This window comes from Chenopodium album, chromosome 6 (assembly GCF_948465745.1).
Source record: "Chenopodium album chromosome 6, dcCheAlbu1.1, whole genome shotgun sequence".
NCBI lineage: Eukaryota > Viridiplantae > Streptophyta > Magnoliopsida > Caryophyllales > Amaranthaceae > Chenopodium > Chenopodium album.
This window is the reverse complement of record NC_137839.1, coordinates 27,025,617-27,031,385: the sequence shown is the minus strand read 5'-3', so window position 1 is coordinate 27,031,385 and position 5,769 is coordinate 27,025,617. Positions and strand designations below refer to the sequence as shown.

Below are 5,769 nucleotides of genomic sequence, written 5' to 3'. Positions count from 1 at the left end.
ATATCCTCTAAAACACCTAAGGGGTATTTAAAAGAACGGTCGGCCATTTGTAGAGTTATATTGGTAGCTTTTAATTTACCCATATTCAACTTAGAGCACACATATAATGGCATGACGCTAACACTAGCACCCAAATCACATAATGCATTATCAATCAAGAGATTGCCAATATGACAAGGGATAGAAAAACTACCCAGATCTTTTAATTTAGGTGGAGACTTATTTTGAAGTACGGCACTACACTCTATAGTGAAAGCTACTGTCTCTTCCTCACTAATAGACCTTTTCCTCATCAATATTTATTTCATAAATTTCGCATACGAGGGGATTTGTGTGATTAATTCAGTGAAGGGAACTGTTACCTTCAAATCTTTTACCACCTTCAGGAACTTACCAAACTGCTTATCCAAGTTTGTCTTCAATTGACGATTGGGGAATGGAAGTTTGATAATTGGCTTTGGGGCATTATTGCCCTTGTTTGTAGTTTGATAATTGGCTATCAACTACGTTGTTTGGTTTAACGGAATCAAGATTAGCATTATTTAATAAAACAGGTTCATCAACTCTGGGCATAGGGGGCCCTTCATAGTTTGAACCACTCCTTAGAGTAATTGCAAATGCTTGATCTGTAGGCCGGGTCGGCTGTGTCGGCAGAGCTCCCTGTTGGCGGGCTTGTAGAGTAGCGGAAAGTTGCGCAATTTGATTATCTGCAATTTTATTATGTGCTAGGATTTGATCAATTGTCGCATCTCTACTCTCCATGTGCTTTTTCATATTAACCAACATTGCTCTTATTTCCACCAGAGAAGGGTCAGAAGGTGAGGGGGGTTGTTGTGGTTGGTTCTTCTGACTCGCATTGGGATGGTAATATTTCTGCTGCTGTTGTTGTGGCGCTTGTGGTTCTTGTGGTGGTGGATTCTGAACATTAGTACTCCGGTAGGAAAGGTACGAATGATTCCGATACTCAGGATTGTAGGTGTTGGAGTAGGGGTTATTCTGCCTATAGGCTTGAAAGGCATTAACTTGCTCCACGAAACTCCTGCAATCCTGCTCCCAATGACCTACAATACCACAATTTTCACAGAAAGCCTCATTAGAATTATTATTAATTGCAGAAACATTGGCTACATTAGCAGTGCTCAGATTATCTAATTTTTGGCAAATAGAGGTCAGTTAAGCTTGCAAAAAGGATACAGAGTCGACACTATGCTTCCCCTTGTTAGCAAATCCTCTAGGATTCCCATATTGGGAATTGTGTGTCGCCATGTCTTCAATAACCTGACCTGCATCTTCAACATCAAGATTCATAAATCTCCCACTAGCTGTAGAATCTAAAATTATTCGAGAAGAATTTCCAAGGCCATTATAAAAGGCTTGGATTAACTGCCATTGCGCTAAATTATGGTGAGGGCAATCTCTTTGTAAATCCTTGAACCTCTCCCAAGCCTCATATAAAGATTCATCGGCTTCTTGGGCAAAGTTCTGAATCGCACTCCGTAGTACGACTGTCCTCTCTGCAGGATAATACTTGTTATAGAAATTCAAAACAAGAGTTTCCCAGTCAGTTATACCAAGTGCAGTTCTATTTAAGCCATTAAACCACAATTTAGCTTTTCCAGTTAAAGAGAAGGGAAAGAGAATCTCCCTGATTTGGTCTTGAGTGACCCCGGCTTGCCTGATGGTATTGCAATATTGACAATAGTCGGCAATGTGAAGATTTGGGTCTTCACCCTTGGCTCCACTAAATTGCTTCCTCTCTATCATCGTTATAAATTGAGGCTTAATTTCGAATTGAACCCCATCAAAAGCCGGGGTGGGGGTGAGATGTGGAAAATCTGTAAGCTTGGGTTGTGAGTAATCACTAAGCTTCTTTGGGACCGCCATCTCTGATTCTGCGTCTGATGATGTCTCTGAATCGCTAGAACCAGTCGGAGGATCGCGGTGATTATTATTATTATCACCAGAATCCGCCAGGATTTGCTTGTAGAAATTTTTCTGTCTATGGAAGGAACGTTCGATCTCAGGATCGAATGGGATGTACCATGATCTGGAACACCTGGGCATAAACAAAAAAAACTAGAAGCAAATATGAAATTTGCCTCAGAGAACTAACGCTCTCTGAGACAAAAGGAAAATAATCTAGATTACAAAAACAATCAGAAATAAAAATAAACCGTTTCCCCGGCAACGGCGCCAAATTTTGACAAAGTAAAGTCGTATCCCCAAATCAAAAGTAATTCCTAAATCCTCTAACTAATTTAGATAGGGAAGTAGGGTCGAATCCACAGAGAAACGGGTCTTTCTATTCCTAATTAACTAATATAATCTAGATTATGAAGTAACCAATATATAACTTTGAATAATAAACTAAACTACGGAGATTGAAAATAGAGAGGAAACAATATATAAAAGGATCTAGGGCATAGGTTCACCAATAAATAATATTCCAGGGTAGAATATAATAATCGTTCATCAATGCATATATTAATCAGATTATAAAGGGCTTTCGCTACGTATTATAATCACACAATTAATTTACCGGTATTAAATCTCATCTTTCGAATCTCGACCTAACCATTTATAAATTAACCTGCCTATTGAAACTAGACCTAAACATGAATTCTCATCTGTCGAATCTCGAATCAATATTATCAAACTCATGCATAAAAGATCAGGCCTAATCTAGTCACAGAGCATTAAATCAATCAATAGGAAATTAATCTAGCATTGATAATCAACAACAATAAATTACCCCTTCATATTATTTATGGATCCCCACAAACCCTAGAATGAAAACTACTCACACATAATAGAAGTTAAACTAATCAAAGCAATAAAACAAGTCATGATGAAAGAAGTAAAATAAAAAACTAAGATTAAGAGAAGAGAAATAGTTACCAAACTAATCTGTATTAATGGAAATAATAAAGAAAAAGAGTTGAGAGAAGGGTTAAGAGAGAGAAAAATCCTAAGTAGAGAGAGAAAGTCTAAGAAAAGAAAAATCCTCAAAATTCCGTACAAAACTCGTATATAAACGTTTCCTCCAACAAAAATTAAAACTAAACTAATCAGGCTATATAAAAACACGCGCCCGATCGGGCGAAGGGCCGCCCGATCGAGCCCGCCTTTTTCTTCGCGTTCCTTCTCCGCAGCATCGCCCAATCGTGCTAGACGCTCGCACGATCGGGCGCGCTATAAGCACGCACAGCACCAATGCCACGCCGCGCCCGATCGTGCAACCTCTTGGCCGATCGGACCCTTGCTCCACTTTGAGGCTCGGACTTCAATTGGGCTTGATTTCTCGGCTTAATCCGGATTTCCTCTTCGGGTCTTGAATACTCGGTCCAAATACCTCGGGATCCCAATTACCAAGTCCTTAATCACCGGCTCGATGACTCTAACCGGCCTTGGGCTTCAAAGATGGTCGTGTTTCTCCAATGCTCGTGATTGCTCCAAAATAACTCAGGAAAATACTCCAAAAGCATAAATCCCTGCAAAAGTCAACCAAATCTACGAAAACACTAGAAAACACCAATTAGTAATAAAAATGGCTCTAAAGAGCCAAAAACACTACTAACTATGACCAAGGGACGGGGGTAAAATACTATGTAAAATGGACATATCAACTTGATCACTAACTATTCTAGGAGAAGAAATAGGAGGGGAAGGTGCTACTACTAAAGACCTAGATGACTCTATAGGGAGAGACTCCGACTCAAACTCAGACTCAGACGACTCTTCAAACATTGGTCCTTGCCCTATCGTGATGGATATTTTCCTTCTACTTAGAGTAGTCACCTTGATAGTCTTGCGCCACCCTTGTAGTGATCCTTCAGCTGGAGTGATTAGTTTCGAGGGATCGAAGCTTTCGCTTTGTAGGACTGTCTGAATGAGCGAGGAGTTATCTTCTCTGTAAGTTGGCTCATTCTTTTCTCGCCCAAATAGTAATCCCATGACGTTAAAGTCAAAGCATGGGGGTGCTTTCTCCTTATGGACAGGAGTTGGGATTTCATCTGTGAAATAACAATCCAAGAAAATCTCAAATCCCGGTTGCCTTATGCCGTTTACAACAAATGGCTCGGGAAATTCATGGCATGGATAGTCCTCTCCTTCTTTTATAAATTTACCAATAAGTGTAAGAGGATACTGATCCATTGGGATTGCTTTCTTTTGAGTGCGAGCGTCTCTACGTGCCTTTGACTTTTCCTGGGCTCGCTTGAGATCTTTCCGAGTCGGTTCAAAACCAAGTCCGAAAGTGTCTAACTTAGGGAGGCCAGGTGACTCCAGCGATTTTGCTATCCCTGTCTTCTTTCCTAGGGTCATCCCAGGAAAATGTCCTTGTTTCTTCATAATAGCATTTACAATCATGTTGGAATGGGGGTCATGGCAAAGAGGGGTCCTTTCATACTCCTGGATTAAGGATACTTCTTCGTTAAAGCCCCATAAGTCTCCATCATCCTCGTCATGCTCCACATTAATTATTGGATTTTCTATAGACTTGATCCTCATAGGTGAAGCGTCGATGGTGATAGAAATTCCCCCAACTATGGCTTTTACTTGTTGGTGGAGAGATGAGGGGACGACCTTTAGGTCATGAAGCCAAGGGCGCCCCAACAGCAAATTGAACGAAGCTTTAATGTCTCCAACTTGGAAAGTAGTAGCATATTCTATTGCTCCCACCGTTACGTTTAGGGTAATTTTACCAAGAGCTTGACGACGAGTGTTGTCGTAGGCCCTTATTCCTTGTGTAGACGGAGTTAAATCTTTATCCCTTATGCCTAGCATCCTCACAGTTCTAAGTGGACAGACGTTGATGGCCGATCCATTGTCTACAAGAGTCATAGGGACATTCATTCTCTTGCAAACCACTGTGAGGTTTAATGCCTTGTAATGTTTGTCACCTTCTGGAGGTAAATCCTTGTCAGAAAAGGTGATCAAATTAATTGGACTAGGAAGATCACTTGTGAGGAAGTTGGCCAACCCCTCAGGAGTAGTGTTAGAATATATCCCTATTTTGTCCAAGGCATTCATTGCAGCCAACCTATGCTCTCGAGATGTTGCCAAAAGTTTCCATACATTCATCTCAACTTTTTTCTTCTTAAACTGCTTAACGATATCATTATCTTCAATGATAGGTATGGGAATTTGTTGTGTGGTTGGCATAGGTTGTGTTGAAACGGGAGGTTGCATTCCTCCGGATCTTGTGAGGACATTTATCGATGAGTCTTCTTCAGCCCAAAAGTCATCCATGGCGTACGACAAAGAAGGTGGAGATCCTACTATGTCTTTTAAATAAAATTCTTCTTCATCACTGTCCCAAACTCCATTAATGGTTGCATCGTCCTCTTGTGGAACTTGGACTAGTTTCTTTTCATCAAACATTTTCTGAACTAAATCCTTGAATTTAAAACAGTTTCGATGGTGTGACCCCCTGATTGATGATACTGACAGTAATATCTATCTGTCCTCTTCAGTGATTCGAATGGTCTCAGTTCGAGAGGTTTGATTTCGCCACTCTCGGAGAGCATTTTGAACATTTGTGCATATGGGATTCCAATTGGAGTGTAAATTATATTACTCTTCTTGGGTTTTTCAGTGACTTGTAAAGGAAAACGCTTTGCCTCATAAGTCGTTCTCATGGGTGTGAATTCTCTCTTGGGTTCATCTTTCGAGAGTGGAACCTCGTCATATTTCTTTTGAAGTTCCTTTATAGCTTTAAGTGTTTCACGTAGCAAACGCGACCCTTCCATCATAGACAGTGTGAGCAAT

At 40.5% G+C, this 5,769-nt stretch overlaps 1 non-coding gene across 1 annotated transcript; it reads left to right on the top strand.

Annotated features, from left to right (window-relative positions):
* The first annotated feature begins 1,396 nt into the window (after positions 1–1,396).
* LOC145637409 (small nucleolar RNA R71) lies at positions 1,397–1,503 on the top strand. The gene has a single exon (XR_014114198.1). It is a non-coding gene; the product is annotated as a small nucleolar RNA R71 (small nucleolar RNA).
* The last annotated feature ends 4,266 nt before the right edge of the window (positions 1,504–5,769 follow it).